A 20,374-nucleotide genomic window follows, 5' to 3' on the forward strand; every position below is an offset into this window, starting at 1 on the left:
CTTTATTTTGTGTTCTAGAGGCTTGGAGGTAGACGCAACTTCTGATTTCATCGTCTCGGGCTCTTTTGATTCTTGTGTCAATGGGTTCTTGGATTCCATCGCATTCATATTAGTCCTGCTGGGCCCTCTCTCTTGTTCCGCTGTCGTATTTTCACTTAGCAAGGAGACTGCTAAGCATTTTTCCTTTCCTGTATTCCCCGGGTTACGAAGGAGCTCAGTTGAACTCGGCAATGTCCCTTGCAGTCTGTTTTTCAGTTCTCCCACAATTTGTCCTAATTGGATCTCTAGATTGCGGATGGAAGTCGCCTGGCTCTAGAGAAACGTCTCGTTCTTTTCAACGTACTGCTTTAATAGGATCTCCAGAGAGGAAGATGGCGGTGCTTATGAGTTGTTGGTTTGATGTTGCGGTTGACCGTTTATTCGCTAGAAAAATCCTGGCGACCTTTCTTTTTGCACCGTAGGTTGTTAATTTTGTTGTTGGGTATTTTTCCAAGCGAAGTTAGGGTGGTTTCTCCACCCGGGGTTGTATGTGTTAGATAAAGGATTGTTCTTTACGAAGTATACTGACTGCGGGTTCTTCGGACATTCTTCCATCGGATGTGATTCTCCACAAGTGGCACAACTCTTGCTTCTCTGATCAATTGCGTTGATATGCCCTCTTTGCATTCCAGGGCTGTTGATTGCGATGCCTTGTAACAGATTAATCATTGCATTCATTTGATTTTGTAGAGATGCGATGGCCCCGTTGTTTGCATCACCTTCTCGAATTTTTAGTCGTTGATCGCTCTCGCGCCAATTTTCGTGATTCTTCGAAATGCGATCAAGGATATTCTTTACCTTATCATAAGTTTTATCAAGCAGACCACTAGCTGCTGTCGCGTTGGCAGATGTCTGCGATGCAGGGTTCAAAGCATGATAAAATATCTCCATCTATAGACAGCCAGGTAATCCATTGTGCAGACAGTCTCGCACCAATCTCTTAAACCTCGCCCAGGCATCACTGAACAATTTATCAATTTCCTGTTCAAAATTTGTAATCAACTTCCTCCTTCTTGCGTTCTCTATATGAGGGAAGTATTTCTTCATGAACTTCTTTAGAACTTATTCCCACGACATTATCTCCCCTTGTTCAAGAGAATAGGCCTATTTCCTCACTTGATCGAATAATGAAAACGGGAACAGTGTTAGTCGAACTTCTTCAGTTGAGATATTTGGGAACACAAAAGTGTTACAGATTTCAATAAAACTCCAAAGATGGGTGTGCAGATCCTCGCCACGCCTTCCACCAAAATGTTTGGCTGTCTGAATCATCTGCAACATAACCGGCTTCATCTCAAACCTCGATCCATCCAAATCCGGCCTCATGATTCCTGGGGAGAAATCATAGAGGTTAGGTGACGCATAGTCCTGGATGGGTCTATTACGGTCGTTTGCTAGGAGAATGGGGTTTTCCATGATGTTGTTCGCGTTCGTAGCTCTTTCTTTTGGTTGTTCCGCCATTCTGGGATTTCTTTCTTGTTGTTGTCGCCGGTTGTCTCTCTATCTTCTTTGGAACGTTCTTTCAATCTCTGGGTCGTAGTTTGGCTCAGGAACGTTTCCTTCGCTCATGCGACACCTGCTTCTTCCCTTACCAAAGAAATGGTAATGCACAGAGGTCGAAAGCTGCAAGGCAAATAAAAAAGGTTTATTGTTAGCGCAATATGTACTGCCGTAGTCCTCAGCAACGGCGCCAAAAACTTGGTGAATTGTAAATGTGATGCAATAATGATGTGAAGTTGCGGTGATGTGTTATACATTGCACATGCAAGTTTTCTAGTAAGACCCAAGTATAAGCCTCACTAGGTTTCCTGAAAAGTCCAGGGTTGAACATAGGAACTCCTGAGTTAATATGCGACAGTAAATTTGATTCCTTTGCGGTGGTGAAAACAAATAGGTTGGATGGTGTTTTGATTAAGTATATTTCCTATGCGATGGAATTCGAATAAAAATTTGATGAAATCGAGAATTACAATGAGTATGCGATGAACGGGTTAAGAAGGGGTTTAGCTAACACTTCATAAGATTGCGTTCAAGTTATGCGATCATGCTACACACAAACAACAACATGTCATCTCTCAATGCAAATGCCATAATTCCTATTTCTAGGATGCATGTGATGTATACGAAAATTTCGATAGGACTTATGTCTAAGCCTCTATTCTTGTCTATGCGATGATGAATGATGCACACATACACAAGGTGACCGCATACTATCATATCCTATCTCTAGGGTGCATGCGATGCGTAATAGAAAACAGAACTTATGTCTAAGTTTTTATCTCTTGCTTTTGCGGTTCTAATCTGACTCTCTCAAGCCTAGATTCTAATCTGACTCTCTCAAGTCTAGATTCTTTCTTTAGACTACTCTCTCAAGTATCTCTAAAGGGTGAATGATGCATACATAAGACAAGATGATCGCATAAAGTGTAAATCTTAGGTCATGCTAGCTATGTACTTCTCAACCCATTTGAAAATTTAGCAACTCATGTGAAGTATGGAGAGATTGAACATAAGTTGAAATCAGATTTCCATTGTCTTATAAATTAAATGTAGAATACAAAATAGCAATAGAATGTAGAGATAAGAAGCTCGGTAGAAATGTCTTGCTTCCCGTGGCCTTTTACATTGTCTTTTCACTTTAACTCTACCTAAATGAATATTCTTGCTTTCGCAAATGTTGGCCCTCTCTCCTTTTGTAGCACTTCTCGACAGTCTTTCGAGCTGTTCGGGGATGATCTCTCGACGTCTTCTTCTCTTTGCTCAACTCTGTCTTCTAAGTATAAGTATGACTATGAACAGACTAACGACTCTCTATCTTGTATATCCTCTAACTAGTTAACCTCTTTTCTCTGGTGGCCTTCGGTATTTATAAAGCTCAAGGTGAAGCAACATTTCTTTCTAATGATTGCAATGATGGGCGGTCATTAAATCTTCTGCTTTGAAGCACTGATTAATGGTCGCCGAAAGTTGATTGTACTTGCTACAGTGTGTCTTTAACGGCTTGTCAACTAAATTTGGATTTGACTATCATCAACTTTTTATCCTATATCATGATTTATTATGTTGTCACCTTAATGCGCCGTCTTTATGCGGCCACCTTCTTGAGCAACTTCTCACGATCGCATACGATCGCAATCTTATAATGTGCGCGGACGCCTAATTCCTTGGATCGCAATTTTACTTGTGCCAACGCATTTTTCCTGCACAAAATAAGTAAATTAGCTATTTTTATGTGATGGGCGCATGCGATCGCAATTTTCTCAGTTTAACGCTTTTGGACACGGTATTGTATATTTTTACCGTCACATTCCCTCATTGTTTTACTTATTTTTACTGTAATAACGTGCATTTCTACCTGTTATCAGTATGCCATCTTCTTCCCTTTTGGTTAATAAGTGGATGAAGTTTTCTCTCCAAAATTGGACATACATGATATCCTTTAACCGTACAACCACACAAGTTACCATACGCAGAAAAATCATGAATGGTTCATAATAAAATTACTTTATGGATGAAACGTTGTTCTTCATATGTATCGTAACATTCTACCCCATCTTTCTAAAGTTTTTTCAAGTCATCTACTAACGAAGCTAAATAAACATCTATGTCATTTTCCAGTTGTTTAGGACCAGATATTAGTGCAGTCAACATAAAAAAATTTCGCTTCATTCACAACCATGGAGGTAGATTATACGTCACTAACATCATTGGCCAACAACTATATCTACTACTAAGATCTCCATGTGGATTTATCCCATCTGTCGAAAGAGCAAGATGAAGATTTCTAGGTTCTGATCCAAACTCTGGCCACAAATTGTCTATATTTTTTCCACCATAGGGCATTTTTGGGATGTTTTAATAAACCATCTATTTCTTTTTTTTTTAGCATGCCACTTCAATAAACTTGTTGTTTCTTTACTTTGAAACATTCTTTCAAATCTTGGAATTGGGGGAAATACCACATGACTTTTGCCAGGATATTCTTAGCTCTTTCGCTTAAATTTTTTTGAAGCTTCCATCTTGACGTACCATAAATGGGGCATACATTTGCATTAGAGAGTTCTTTTCTAAACAAGCAACAATCATTTCTACATGCATGAATCTTCTAGTACTTCATTCCAAGAGTACCCAACATCTTTTTTGCTTCATAAGTAGACATTGGAATTTCATTAGGACTAGGTAATATGCCATGAATTAATTCCAACAACTCAATGAAACTCTTATCGCTCCATCCAAGTTTAGATTTCAAATTATATAACTTTACCAATGTAGATATTTTGGAAAAAGTTTTACAATTTGGGTACAATGGTTTCTTCGCATCATCTAATAATTCTTCAAAATTATCGGATTTTCCACTAAAATAGTTATTGTATGTAGCCTCAAACATTCCAATTGTGTCATCAACATCAACATCATCCTCATCAACTTCATCTCTTTCACTAGTAGACATATTTTCATTGTTTCTCTTAATCGATAATGATTCACCGTGAAAAATCCATGTCTGATAACTTTGATCTATACCATTAAAAAATAAGTGGTCTCTTATTTTGTTCACATCTATACCATTACTGATGCGTTATTTTACGAGGTGAAATTATGGAATGAGATGCGGTGATGGAAATGCATTGAGCAACAAGTTTTCTCAGCGAAATCCAAGTATAAACTCCACTGAGTTTCATGGTAAGTCCAGGGTCGAACTCAGGGACTAGGAAAAACAATATGCGATAATAATTTCTATGAAGACTTGCGGTAACCAAATATCAAATAATTGTTTGGATTGTTGTTGCGGTAATAAAATAAATGAATGCGGCGGATTTGAGAAAAGATCGATTATGCGGAGATGCACTGAGTATGCGGAGGAATGGGCTGAGAAGGTCTTTAGTTAGCGTTTCCCGAGAATGTCTCAAACTATGCGATCATGCTATACTCATGCCACAGCAAATCATATTCCAATGTGAATGCGGTGCTCCTAGTTCTAGGATGCATGTGTTGAATGCAATAATTTCCATAGAACTTATTCATAAGTCTCTACTCTTTTCATAGGCGATGATGCAAGATGCACACAAAGACAAGGTGACCGCACACAATCATATCATATCTCTATGATGCATGCGATGTAGCAAACAGTGCTTATTCCTAAGCTTCTATCTCTTGATTATGCATTCTAATTTGGCTCTCCCGAGCCTAGATTCTAACCTGACATTTCCAAGCCTAGATTCTGTCCTTAGACTACCCTCTCGAGTATCTCTAATGGACGAATGAAGCATACATAATACATAGAATGAAGATCCCTAGTTATGCTAGCTAAGTGCTTCTCAACCCATTCAACAGATTTAGCTACTCATGCGTAATAAACAGAGATGAATAGATATAAAGAAGTAAATTCCATTTCTATAGGTAAGTTTGCGTACAAAATGACAATGGAAGATAAGGATAGAGAGCCTGATAGCAATCCCTTACTTCCCAAGGTCTTTACACTATCAACTCTATTCTGCTCAAAAGATATTCTTGCTTCTGTAGAAGCTGGCCCTCTCTCTGATCTCGACGCTTCTGGCACTCTCCGAAGTTCACCAGAACGATCTATCGACACAAGCTCACTTCTCTCACTTCCGCCTTAAAATAAAAGAAAATCTAAGAACAAGGCTACTCTAATTATGGAGAAAATTATCTAAGTATCCGAACTTTCTTCTCCTCCTTTTTGTTGAAGGTTGCCTTCGGTATTTATAGAGCTTTGGGGTGAAAGGCGGCTTCTCTCTTATGATTGCACAGATGGGAAGGCTTTAATTCTCTGACTGATACGCCAAATATTTGTCACCGAAAAGCTGTGTACTTGCTACAGTAGATCGTGAGCGGCTTGTCAACTTAATTCGGACTCGACCGTCATCAGCTTTCTGTCTGATTGTGATTAATTATGCTTTTCACCCAGATGCGCCAACCAAGTTGCGGTAGCTCTATGCAACAATCCTTCTTGAGCAGATGTTTACGAGCGCAAATCACCGCAAAGCCTTGCCGTAACACTTCGCTCGACCGTTGCTTTCTTGTGATCGCAATTTACACTTTTCGTCAACGCATATTCTACACAAAAATACAATAGTTAACTATTTTTATGCGATGAATGCATGCGACCGCAATGTTACAAACTTAATGCTTTTTGGACGCAATCTTATATATTTTATCAACGCATACCTGCATTGTTTAATAATTTAGTATTGTAATAACGTACATTTCTGCCCGATCACACCCCCAAATTTAAACAATGCTTGTTCTCAAGTATAAGCTAAATATTTCTTTTAGAAAGTCGACCGCAATCTCTTTTCCTAGATTTCTCAAGGATACTTCATTCAAATCCTATACACCAAAGTTTCCTTAATTTTTATTCAAGTCTCTTCTTCAAATATTTCTAAGACCTAGAGACCACAAGTTTAAACTTCAAAAAGACTTTACTAGATTCCAAGACATCACATGATTTATATCAAAAAACTTTTCCACTAGGGTGTTAATTGATTTTTAGCCTAGCATATTTTTGACATTATTATTATTTTTTTCTGACCTTGCGCTGATCCAAGCTCCTCGCCTTCGTTTTGGCTTGACCCCATGTATATCATGCGGACATCTAACTACGAACAAGGCGCTCTTTCTCGGACTAAACTCATTGTGATTAATTATGCTTTTCACCTAGATGCGCCAACCAAATTGCGGTAGCTCTATGCGACAATCCTTCTTGAGCAGATGTTTACGAGCACAAATCACCGCAAAGCCTTGCGGTAACACTTTGCTCGACCGTTGCTTTCTTGTGATCACAATTTACACTTTTCGTCAACGCATATTCTGCACAAAAATACAATAATTAACTGTTTTTATGCGATGAATGCATGCGACCGCAATGTTACAAACTTAATTCTTTTTGGACACAATCTTATATATTTTATCAACGCATACCTGCATTGTTTAATAACTTAGTATTGTAATAACGTACATTTCTGCCCGATCACACCCCCAAATTTAAACAATGCTTGTCCTCAAGCATAAGCTAAAGATTTCTTTTAGAAAGTCGACCGCAATCTCTTTTCCTAGATTTCTCAAGGATACTTCATTCAAATCCTATACACCAAAGTTTCCTTAATTTTTATTCAAGTCTCTTCTTAAAATATTTCTAAGACCTAGGGACCACAAGTTTAACCTTCAAAAAGACTTTACTAGATTCCAAGACATTGCATGATTTATATCAAAAAACTTTTCCACTAGGGTTAATTGATTTTTAGCCTAGCATATTTTTGACATTATTATTATTTTTTTCTGACCTTGCGCTGATCCAAGCTCCTCGCCTTCGTTTTGGCTTGCCCCCATGTGTATCACGCGGACATCTAACTACGAGACAGCATACGGTGACTTATTAAATTTAGAAATATTTCATGAGGTGAGTTTTCTAAGATTAAGTTGACTCTAGTGTATATAAGAAAAAAATAGAAGCATGTGTTTCATCATTGAAATCATAATTGACAAAGAAACAGCATACGGTGAATTACTAAATTTATCAATGTTAAAATGTGATGCGATAGTGCAGAATTTGGAATAAAGTCAAGAAAGAATACAACCCCCAAATTTGCGCTATCGCCCGCATTGTTTGTTGACGCATTCTGCTTTGCAGCGATCTTCTTCTTTTGGATTGCGGTGACAAAATAACATAGTTGCATCTTCGTGTAGTACCTCCGCAATCGTTTGCCTCGATCGTTGTGAGAAAAACCTCGAGAGGGTCAAATATTAAAAAAAACAATGTTAACAAAATCGCTCACCGCAATCGTTTAGCCTGATCGCTTTTTTATTTTTATTTTTTTTTAGATAAAGAAGTAGATATGTGATAATAGATAATAGCAAGATGATGAAAGTTCATGAAGTATTGATGTAGAAAAAGGATATTCAAAAGGTTTGCGTCCCTGATTAGGTTGAATCGCATAATGACTTAGGGACTGCTTATTCCAAGCTGGTCTTTTCACGTCCACGGTGACTTTTTCTTCTTTTCTCAATCTTCCGGAATCTTGACTGCCTTAATCCGTAGCCTTTCCCTATTGATGTTCATTATGATTTCCCCCTTGTGCACATCAATTTGAGTGCGACCGGTCAAGAGGAATGGTCGTCTTAATATGATGGGCGCATCTTCGTCTGCTTTATAATCCAAAATAATGAAGTCTGCCGGCAAGATCTATTTCAACTCTCCCTCGGGATGTATTCGGGATCTGTCTGCAAGTAAGAGAGTCTCTGTCGTGGGCGTGAGTGTGCCAATATTCAACCGTTTGAAGATTGATAGCGGCATTATGTTTATACTCGCCCCAAGATCACATAGTGCTTGGCCATTGTAGACCCCTCCAATAGAGCGCGGTATCGTGACGATTCCTGGGTCGCACATTTTTTATGGGATCATAGCACTTTGCGTTACTGCCATTCTTGTGATCTTGTCTTTATCATTTTGTTTCTCTTTCAATTCTTGTGGGAATGGTAATGGTTGGACTGCTTCTGTCTCATGATCTAGAGGCTTGAGTGTGGACGCAAGTTCAGGGTTCATCTATTCGGGCTCTTCTAAATTGTAAGTCAGTGGGTTCTTGGTTGTCACTGCACTCAAGTTGGTCGCGATGGGTTCCTCCCTTGCTTCTGTAGTCATTTTATTGCTTAGCAAGGAGACTACTGAACATTGTTCCTTTCCAGTACCCAATGTTGCGTGGAAGCTCAGTTGAGCTCGACAAAGCTCCTTGCGGTCTGTTTTTGAGCTCGCCCGCAATTTGTCCCAGCTGAATTTCGAGATTTCAAATGGACATTGTTTGATTCTGAAGCACTGATTCGTTCTTCTCAATGTATTGCTTCAACAAGCTCTCTAAGGACAAAGATTGTGGTGTTTGCGAGCTGTTGGCTTGGTTATGCATTGGACCGGTGTTTTACGGGAAAAATCCAAGTGGCCCTTCTTTTTACGCCACTGGTTGGAAGCTTTGTTGTTGATTTTTCCACGTGAAATTTGGGGGGTTTCTCCACCCGAGGTTGTATGTATCGTAGTAGGGATTGTTCTTTATGAAGCATATTGACTGCAAATTTTCTGGGCATTTTTCTATCGAATGGGCATCTCGACAGATGACACAACTTGCGGTCATTTGAGCAATTGCATTGACCTGCCCTTTCTTTGCTCCCGTGCTGTTAATTGCGATGCTTTGTATCAAACTCATCATCGAAGTCATTTGATTTTGAAGGGATGTGATGGCTCCGTTGTTTGCGTCATTGTCTTTAATTCTTAATCTTTGATCGCTTTCTCGCTAATCCTCGTGATTTTTGGAAATGCGATCAAGTATATTTTTGGCCTCCTCATATGTTTTCTCAATCAAACCACCAGTTGCTGCTACATTGGCAGCGGTCTGCGAAGCAGGGTTCAGTCCTTGGTAAAAGATCTCCATTTGCAAGCATTCTCGTAAGTCGTTGTGTGGACAGTCTCTTACTAACCTCTTAAACCTCGCCTAGGCATCGCTGAGCGATTCGTCAGTTTCTTGTTCAAAATTCGTTATTAATTTCCTTTTCCTAGCATTCTCGGTTGGTGGGAAATACTTTTTCTTAAACTTTTCCACGACTTATTCCCATGAAGTTATCTCCCCCAGTTCGAGAGAATACGCCCATTTCCTCGCTTGATCGCATAATGAAAATGGGAACAAAGTGATTCAAACTTCCTTGGTGGAGATATTCGGAAGCACAAAAGTGTTGCAGATTTCTATGAAGCTCCAGAGGTAGGCATGCTGGTCTTCGTCACACTCCATCCAAACTGCCCAGCAGCCTGGATCATCTATAGCATTACCGGTTTCGTTTCAAACCTCAATCAGTCTAACACTACCTCATGATTCCTGGAGAGAAATCGTAGAGGTTGGGTGATGCATAGTTCCGAATGGGTCTATTGCGGTCATTCGCCAAAAGGATGGGGTTGATCATTATATTGTTTGCGTTTGCGGCCCTTTCTTCCGGTTGTTCCACCATTCTTGGGGTTCTGTTTTGCTGTTGGCAGTTGTCTTTTAATCTTCATCGGAACGTCCTCTCAATCTCTGGGTCGTAATTCGCAAAAGATTGAGAGCTACAAAAAAATCAGAAAAATTACCGTTATCATACTGAATTGCCGAAGTCCCCAGCAACGGTGCCAAAAACTTGATGCGTTATTTTATGAGGTGAAATTATGGAATGAGATGCAGTGATGAAAATGCGTTGCGCAACAAGTTTTCTCAGCTGAATCCAAGTATAAACTCCACTAAGTTTCCTGGTAAGTCCAGTGTCGAACTCAGGGACTAGGGAAAACAGTATGCAGTAATAATTTTTAAGAAGTCTTTGCGGTAACCAAATAATTAAATAGTTGTTTGGGTTGTTGTTACGGTAATAAAATAAATGAATGCGGCAGATTTGAGAAAAGATCTGTTATGCAGAGATGCACTGAGTATGTGGAGGAATGGGCTGAGAATGTCTTTAGCTAGCGTTTCCCAGGAATACGTCAAACTATGCGATCATGCTACACTCATGCGTCAGCAAATCATTTTCCAATGCAAATGCGGTGCTCCTAGTACTAGGACGCCTGTGTTAAATGCAATAATGTCCATAGAGCTTATTCCTAAGTCTCTACTCTTTTCCTATGTGACGATGCAAGATGCACACAAAGACAAGGTGACCACACACAATCATATCCTATCTCTAGGATACATGCGAAGCGTTAATAGCAAACAGTGCTTATTCCTAAGCTTCTATCTCTTGATTATGCATTCTAATTTGGCTCTCCCGAGCCTAGATTCTAACCTGACTTTTTCAAGCCTAGATCCTGTCCTTAGACTACCCTCCCGAGTATCTCTAATGAACGAATGAAGCATACATAATACAAGACAATCCCATAGATTGAAGATCCCCAGTTGTGCTAGCTAAGTGCTTCTCAACCCATTCAACAGATACTATTTAAATGATAGAATACGAAAATAGTTTTAAAAAGTAGGATTAAGAACGTCTATCTAATACATATTTACTAAAACTTCCTTAATCTAAAAACATAAAATAATGAATTTTCTAGAGAGTGAACAAATATAAAGAAGAAAATTCCATTTTATAGGTAAGTTTGAGTACATGACAATGGAAGATAAAGATAGAGAGCCTGGAAGCAATCCCTTGCTTCCCAAGGCCTTTACACTATCAACTTTATTCTATTCAAAAGATATTCCTGCTTCAGCAAGAGCTGGATCTTTCTCCGATCTCGATGCTTCCGGCACTCTCCCAAGTTCATCGGAACGATCTATCGACACAAGCTCACTTCTCTCGCTTCTGCCTTAAAATAAAAAGAAAATCTAAGAACAAGGCTACTCTAACTATGGAAAAAATTATCTTAGTATATGAACTTTCTTCTCCTCCTTTTTGCTGAAGGTTGCCTTCGGTATTTATAGAGCTTTGGGGTGAAAGGCAACTTCTCTCTTATGATTGCACAGATCGGAAGGCTTTAATTCTCTGACTGATGCGCCGAATATTTGTCACCGAAAAGCTGTGTACTTGCTACAATAAATCGTTAGCGGCTTGTCAACTTAATTCGGACTCAACCGTCATTAGCTTTCTGTCCAATTGTGATTAATTATGTTTTTCACCCAGATGCGCTAACCAAGTTGCGGTGGCTTTATGCGGCAATCCTTCTTGAGCAGATGTTTGCGAGCGCAAATCACCGCAAAGCCTTGTGGTAACGCTGTGCTCGACCATTGCTTTCTTGTGATCAAAATTTACACTTTACGTCAATGCATATTCTACACAAAAATACAATAGTTAACTATTTTTATGCTATGAATGCATACGATCGCAATGTTACAAACTTAATGCTTTTTGGATGCAATCTTATATATTTTATCAACGCAAACCTGCATTGTTTAATAACTTAGTACTGTAATAACGTGTATTTCTGCCCGTTATCAAATACCCGAGGCTCATTAGTAGTGGTGTCATCCCCATTGCGGTCGTGAGTTTGCATTGATCGTGCTGCTGCAGTCGAAATTCCTGTCAGGCGTTGGTAGATCGCTTGGAGGGTTTCCACTGCGTTAGAGTTCTAAAGTTTGAAGATAGTCTTCAACTGGTATGGAACTCTTCTCTTTGTTAATTTGTTGTTCGTAGTATGCCGTTAATTAGAGTTTATTTGCATAACTGTATGTGTTGAATATATATTGTTATATTTCGGTCACGGTGAGATCGGAGTGATCCGAACACGCTCATGGAACTCTACGGTTTGAGATCCTTCAATTGGTATCAGAGCCAGGTTCTGATACTTCGATTTCATCTGTTGCAACGAAATGACATATACATCCATGGTGGGTGCATTTCTACACTAATTTAATGGTTAAATTTTTGTTGTGGATGTGTGGATTAATGGATGTTTTCAGGATGATAAGCCTCGGTTTGATTTAAATCCTTTTACATTTGCGATTGTAAAGGCCCCTGCATTTTTGGGCATTAATAATTGTTATCGAGTCTGTATTCAAAGTTTGTTTGAAGTTTTGTGTCGTTCGTCGAAGTTCTGGGCAAGCGTTATGGTTTTTTGCGGAAGGAGGCAATCTGGGGTTGATCGCATCATGCAGAAGATGTTCTACGCAATCATCGTTGTTCGCATCGTAAAGATGAAGGTGTACGCGATCGCTGTTGAACGCATCGTTTAAACGATGGGGTATGCGATCAAGAGTTGAGCGTATCGTGTTGACGATCAGGTATGTGATCGCTGAGTATTGCGTCATGTAGGCGATGAGATGCTTGCGGATCGCTTAACGCACGTGCACTAGACGATCGTTTAGGTCAACAAGCTTCATCGCTTAATAACTGATTAAACGATCGCTTAGTATCGCAAGGTAAATCGTTTACCTAGTTGCATGCATCGTGTAGACGATGAGATGCTTGCGTATCATTTAAAGCGCACACGTTAGACGATCTTTTAGATTAGCAAGCTTCATCGCTTAGTAACTGATTAAACGATTGCTTAGTAACGCGAGGTAAATCGTCTCGTGCTACACGATCGCATAGATGATCAGGCTTCGCAGTCACATTGTCGTTTATGTAATCGTTTACTTATGTTCCTATCGTCTAGTGCACGCTGAACGATCGTCTACCTACTGGAGTTTGCTACACGATGAAGACCTCCTCGCGGTTCAAGACCCAGTTCGCCTAGGAACTGGTTTGCTCAATAAAAAATGTAATAGATAAGGTTTTTTCATTCCGATTTTTGTAAAGGCTCATCCCGGTCCATTAATCCTTTATTTATTACATGCGAGGTATGTTTATTATATGTCATATGGTATGCACATATAGTAAATCCCACCTTAGGTTATGTAATGGTTATGCATCATATCTTTATTGTAATTGTTATAATTTAGAGTAGCATGACTTAATTATGTAAGAGCATGCTCATGCATCATATAATATAAGAGTTATATGTATGCATGCATAAAAAGCATTGACATGCATCATCTTTATATTATAAATGTTATAGTATAAGGGTGAATGATAGCATGTTTGCTTGGTTGTTACGTGTTATATAAAAGTTATATATAGTAATGACTGGACATTGCATGAAGCATGACACATAGGTTATTTAAAAGTCAAAGAGAAATTAGAACTAAAAGAAATAAGAAAGACATGCATGCTCACTTAGGTTTATTTTCATGGTTTTAAAGTGTTTAAAACTTGTAGCACATAGACCTAAGATCACGGTTCTAATATGATTAGCAACCCTAGGGCTTTAATCTTTTAATCAGTTTAAGGGATTAAATTGGCTAATAAAAGGTTAAATTGTAGAAAACCTATCTATAAGGGACCTTTTGTCTTAGGCGGGTTCTGTCTAGGCTGGGGTATTTAAGTTGACGAAAACGTAACATCCCTACTTGAAAACTTACCTAGAAATGTGAATTAGATAGATTTGATGCATGCATGCAAGTTAAGGACAATCCATTAAAGTGTTTAAATGTGACTACTTGAACTTGTTCATATTTCATAGACAAACGTTGTTTATGAGTAGAGTTTAAAAAGATGAATTAGACTAAAATCAGTAGTCGAATTGCTAGGTTAATGAAACCCTATGTAGATTATTCAGTGGAAGGTACTTGGGGCATAAGATGCTTCACTTAAACCTTTCACGTTTCTCCTAAATAGTCCACATCGTGAGATCTATCCTCGGTCTCATGGCACCTTTGGCGTGTCTCCTCAATGGATAGTGTTTGGGTAGGTTAATATCAAGGTGGATGGAGAGAATGTTCATAGTAAGTGGGAGCGAGAAGTGCGACAGCATATCCCCCGGTCTCCCTCGTTAGCTTGAATAACGTTACTGCGCATCACCTCGAGGCACCCTGGGAGTGTCCCCCCTAAAGGATGGTAGTTTTGCGTGTTTCTTTTTTTGATCTCCTGTAAGAGGATAAGGTAACTTAGTCTTTTGTCCTAATCTATCTTTTCCCTACAATAAGCGCATTAGGGTGGGACTCTGGCACCGAAAGTGAGGGGTTACACTTATGTGGCATAGTTAAAAGTTAACGATTGTGGACCGAAAAATGGTGGCTGTTAGGTTCAGTTCCAAGAGTTGGTTCTGCCTAATGGTTGAGAATGTCTCATCCCAGCAAAAGGGCAACTAATCACCCCACCGGTGGCATTTGTCTTGCCTCACTCGAGCATCATTGCAAAATAAAAGTCTATAACTTAGGGTACTTGAAATTGTTTTGCAAAATTGATTTGTTTAAAAGTGGTTTAGCAAAATTCTAATAAAGTTTTGTTCGTATTTTCAAAAACATTTCAAAATGGAAACAACTACGTTATCATTGTTAAGCGCCGAAAAACTTACTGGCGATAATTTCGCAACATGGAAACATATGATCACGATGATTCTGATCATCGAGGATTTCATGTTCGCTCTCACGAAGGCTTGTCCCTCTATTCCAGCTAAGAATGTCGCTCGAAATGTTCGGGAGGCATACGAGCGATCGACAAGGGCGAATGAGAAGGCCTGAGCCTACATCTTGGCAAGTCTTTCTGAAGTCTTGGCCAAGAAACATGAGTCTATGGTCTCAGTGCGTGAGATCATGGAGTCCCTGCGGGAGATGTTTGGATAACCATCTGAACAGCTTATGCATGAGGCTCTTAAATACATATTCAACTCTAAAATGGAAGAAGGCACCTCTGTTCGTGAACATGTGCTAAACATGATCGTCCACTTCAATGTGGCAGAGTTGAATGGGTCTACCATCGATGAGGGCAACCAGGTTAGCATAATCCTGCATTCTTTGCCGGAGAACTTCGTGCACTTTGTTAGTAATGTGATTCTTAACAAAGTGAAATATAACCTTACAACTCTTTTCAACGAGTTGTAGACATACCAATCTTTACTGAAAAGTAAAGAGAGGCAGAAAGGTGAGACAAATGTTGCTTCATCCTCTAGGACGTTCCATAGAGGTTCGACCTCAAGAACGAAGTCTACACTTTCTGCTTCTAACTCTACAAAGGGGAAGAAAAAGAAGGGTGGTAAGGGAAAAGGGAAGGCACCTGCTAACCCACTGCCTGTCGCCCCAAGTAGGCGTCCACAAGTTGCTAAAGGAAAGTGTTTCCACTGCAACCAAGATGGACACTAGAATAGAAACTGTCCTCGGTATCTGAAAGAGAAGAAAGCAGCCAAGGCTAAGGCCAAGGCCGATAAAGGTAAATGTGATTTACTTATGCTTGAAACTTGTTTAGTGGAGAATGATGATTCTGCCTGGATAATTGATTCAGGTGCCACTAATCATGTTTGTTCTTCTTTTCAGGGGATTAGATCTTGGCAATAGCTAGAGGCTGGTGAGATGACGATACGAGTAGGCACCGGGCACATCGTCTCAACTGTGGTAGTGGGAAGACTTCAGCTAGCTTTACAGAATAGGTTTCTTGTTTTACATGATGTATATATTGTTCCCGAACTAAAGAGGAACCTCATTTCTATAAAGTGTTTATTGCAATGTAAATATACTATCTCTTTTAATGTGAATAAAGCGTTTATTCATAAAGATGGTTTTTTATTTGCACAGCAAATCTAGAATCAAATTTATATGTGCTAAGGCCATTAGCCATTAATTCCCTCCATAATACTGAAATGTTTAGAACTTTCGTAACTCAATCAAAACGTCGACGAATTTCTCCAAAAAAAAAAGTACCCAACTTTGGCATCTACGTTTAGGGCACATCAATATCAATAGGATTGAGAGATTGGTGAAGAATGGACTTCTAAGTGAGTTAGAAGAAAATTCTTTACCTGTGTGTGAATCTTGTCTTGAGGGTAAGATGACTAAACGACCTTTTATTGGAAAAGGTTATAGAGCCAAGGAGCCTCTTGAGTTAGTACATTCTGACCTTTGTGGTCCTATGAATGTGCGAGCCCATGGTGGCTATGAATATTTTATCAGTTTTACTGATGATTACTCCAGGTACGGGTATGTTTATCTTATGGAACGAAAGTCTGAATCCTTTGAAAAGTTCAAAGATTTCAAGGCTGAAGTTGAAAATGCATTAGATAGACGGATAAAAACACTTCGATCGGATCTAGGTGAAGAGTTTTTGGACTCGACATTCCAAGACTATTTGATAGAACATGGAATCGTTCCCAACTCTCAGCACCGGGTACACCTTAGCGGAATGGTGTAGCAGAGAGGAGAAATAGGACCTTGTTAGACATGGTTCACTCGATGATGAGTTACACTTCCTTACCGGACTCGTTTTGGGATTTTCGCAGTGGAGACTGCGGTGTACATGCTCAACTGTGTTCCCTCCAAGAGTGTTGCAAGAACACCTCTGGAGTTGTGGAATGGGCGTAAAGCTAGTTTACGTCACTTCTGCATTTGGGGTTGCCCTGCACATGTGCTTAAGGCTAATCCCAAGAAGTTTTAACCATGGTCGAGGTTATGCCTCTTTGTAGGCTACCCCAAAGGTACACGAGGGGGTTATTTTTATGATCCGACAGAAAATAGGGTGTTTGTTTCAAAAAACGCTACTTTCCTGGAGGAGGATCATATAAGGGAGCACAATCCACGAAGCAAAGTCATGTTACGTGAGCTTTCCAATGAAACTACTAAAGCTTCAACAAGAGTTGTTGAAGAGCCTGCTATATCAATAAGAGTTATTGATGGGAGCTCATCCAGTAGGTTGGTTCTACCTCAAGAGTTGATGAAACCTCTACGTAGTGGGAGGGTTGAGAACCCACCCGTTCGCTATCTGGTAGCAGATAGCGACATTGAGGATCCATTGTCTTATAAGAAGGCAATGGAGGATGATGATTGGGATGGCGATGTTGATGAACCTTGGGTATACAAGAAGATCACCAATGCTTCAGTAGTCTTCTTAGTGTTGTAAGTAGACATTATCCTACTCATTGGGAATGATGTAGGTCTACTGACTGCAGTTAACAACTAGCTAGTGACCCAATTCCAAATGAAATATTTGGGAGAGGCTCAGTTTTTTCTAAACATACAGATCTTTTGGAATCGTAAGAACAAAGTGCTAGCACTATCTCAGGCATCGTACATTGACAAGATGTTGCTCAAGTACTCGATACGGGACTCCAAAATGGGCCTACTGCCGTTCAGGCATGGAGTCACTTTGTCAAGGAAATATTTCCTAAGACACGTTAAGAGGTTGAGGAGATGAGACGGATCAGTCTTACCAAGCCATTTTAATGTTGCTGACCCGTTTACGAAGGCTCTCACGGCTACAGTGTTTGAGGATCACCTACGGAGAATGGTTCTATAGGATCACCCGCGATTGGACTAGGGCAAGTGGGAGATTTTATTATACTGGGCTTTTATGCCCTAGTTTATTGTTTTGTACTAAGTTTTTTTGTACACCCCACTTCGCTTTAGGACAAGTAGGAGATTGTTGGGGTTGATGCCCTAAAGTCTCGTGTCCTATAGTTTGTAAACAGTATGTACGAATGCTTGTGTTGTTAATATATGATATTTTCTTCACATCTTGTATTATTGCTTAGTTACTTGTTTTATTTTCTTTACCACAAACCAATAAACATAAAATCCCTGGTTATCTGTATGTGACTCAAGCATGTATGTGGTGACATACAGGTGAAACATGTCTTGAGTGATAACCAAAATGGTCTGTAGTATATGAATATAGGAGAGAAACCTTATCCTGTTAACGCTACGGATGCGGCCCACTTTGTGGAATGGTCACAAATGTTGTGACATGTCACAGATGGTCTGATCCTGATCATTCGTGTTGGGGACAACAGGGGCGTCCTATACAAAGAGTTTGTATAAGACCTGACCACGAATTGTTAAGGTCTCGTTATATAACATCGTTCATGACAAAGACTTCACTTCACTAGGATGACCATAGGTAACATGACCTCAATCCTACGTGAGTAGGGAACTCCTACCATTGAGGGCGGTCCTTTGATTTGTATGGGTGCGAGTGGCCAGTTCGACGATTCAAACCTTCCATTTTGGGGATTCGTCTGATTTGGGAGTTGGGCACTCAGCTACACAAGATGGAATTCACTCCTTCCCCGAGGCAGGGGTAAGTAGATAGATGGCTCCTTTAAGGGCTGATTCCGGGACTTGAACGATGTGGCGCTACAAACATTCTCTTGGCCCGAAAGGTGTTCACACATAGTTGGACTATGTTGTATTGTTCATTAGAGGAATCAACGGTACTGAAGGAGTGAGATGTAACTACAGGGGAAAAATGGTCATTTGGCCCAACTGTACTTACAAGCATATGTGAAGGGTCTTCGTACTCATGATTGGTTATATCCAATGGACACATAAATATATTTGTGGTTATAAGAGTCCAGCTGTCGATCTTTAGTGGAATGCCTGACAGTTAACGGATGGTGGATCTCGTGGCTAAAGAGTTTAGTCAGCTATTCATGTACCGTCGGAGCTTCAAGCCAACGGTCCATTAGGCCCCCTGGGTAGCTTGGATAAAGTCGAGAACCAGTATTTGGGTTAATTTGAAATGTTCAAATTGACAAGAGGAAGTTCGATTATATATGATATAATTGGACTGGTTAATTATCTATGATATAATTGGCTGAATGTATGAGATACATTATTTTGGAGAAAATTAGATATAAATATGATTTATGTCAAGTAGAGGAGAAAATACTATAGAAGATATGTGATATCAAACTATAGGATATAAATATAATATGATTATATTAATTAATTAATTAATTGGTTAATTATATGATAATTAATCCAAAATTCACGTTCGGACATGGGTTAGTAGGCAACGTCGGTTATGGTAACCAATGAGTTAAAATGAAAAATGTTTTCATTTTTGAATCGTTCAATTGATAGTCCGCCATTCGCCCAAAAAGATTTCGTGAAGCGGGCGTTGGAGAATTCTAAGCGATCGCTTAAGAAAATCGAGAGACTATATGATAGCTCTTCTCCACCTAAACGATCGTCCACCTCGCTCTAAACGATCGCACACTCTCACCTACACAATCAGATAGCTTTTCTAAACAATCATATACTGTGTCGATTTAACTAAACGATCGTATACGTTTCCTAAACGATCGTTCAGTAAATACTATACGATTGTATAGCTACTCCTGTGCGATAAGCACTTCTTCTATGCGATAGTGTTGGTTTCACTCCCACTTGCTTATCGCCTACACGATTCGTATTTCCTCCATCCTCTACCAAATTCACCAAAGCCCACCCTTTGGGTTATTACTCTAAGAATACCCAGGGCTCATTAGTGGTGATGTCATCCCCGTTGCAGTCGTGAGTTCGCATTGATCATGCTGCTGCAGCCGACGTTCCTGATAACTTGTAGAAATACAAGTTATTTATACATCTCCATCGTATTTCACCCGTCAAATCAATACTAAAGAGACTATCAACGCAATGACGGTGCAATGCGACAGTCGATCCAAAGCTGAACTTCAACCGCATGCGGTAATAAAAACAACGCCGCATGCGAGCACATGATCAAAAATGCAAATGAGTAGTGCAAACGCGGAGGATTGTGACACGTGTACAACTAACCGTTGTGCATATTCGACGGACTGATTGCATAACAGAAGGAATATTTATTCCACCATTTTCGGAGTTTCCATAACAATAAAGTGAGAACCACAAGTCAGAGAGTCAAAGCCTTTAGCCTATAAATACCTTCAAAGAATTCACTGAAGGGATATACTTGATACGGGGGATAATTGATACGAGACTATTGAGAGAGAGCTGATCTGAGTGTTGATTGGAGGAAATCCGAGAAGAGAAGAGACAAGGCCGAGAGGTGAGTCTCAGTGCAATTCTGCCAAATCCCCACCGAGAAGCTCTGTACTCAG

At 39.7% G+C, this 20,374-nt stretch overlaps 1 non-coding gene across 1 annotated transcript; it reads left to right on the plus strand.

Moving 5' to 3' along the window:
- Window positions 1–946: 946 nt before the first annotated feature.
- LOC120087413 (small nucleolar RNA R71) lies at window positions 947–1,053 on the plus strand. The gene has a single exon (XR_005484553.1). It is a non-coding gene; the product is annotated as a small nucleolar RNA R71 (small nucleolar RNA).
- Window positions 1,054–20,374: the final 19,321 nt, after the last annotated feature.

The sequence above is a fragment of the Benincasa hispida genome, chromosome 9 (assembly GCF_027475165.1).
Source record: "Benincasa hispida cultivar pf3 chromosome 9, pf3_genome.v1.1, whole genome shotgun sequence".
NCBI lineage: Eukaryota > Viridiplantae > Streptophyta > Magnoliopsida > Cucurbitales > Cucurbitaceae > Benincasa > Benincasa hispida.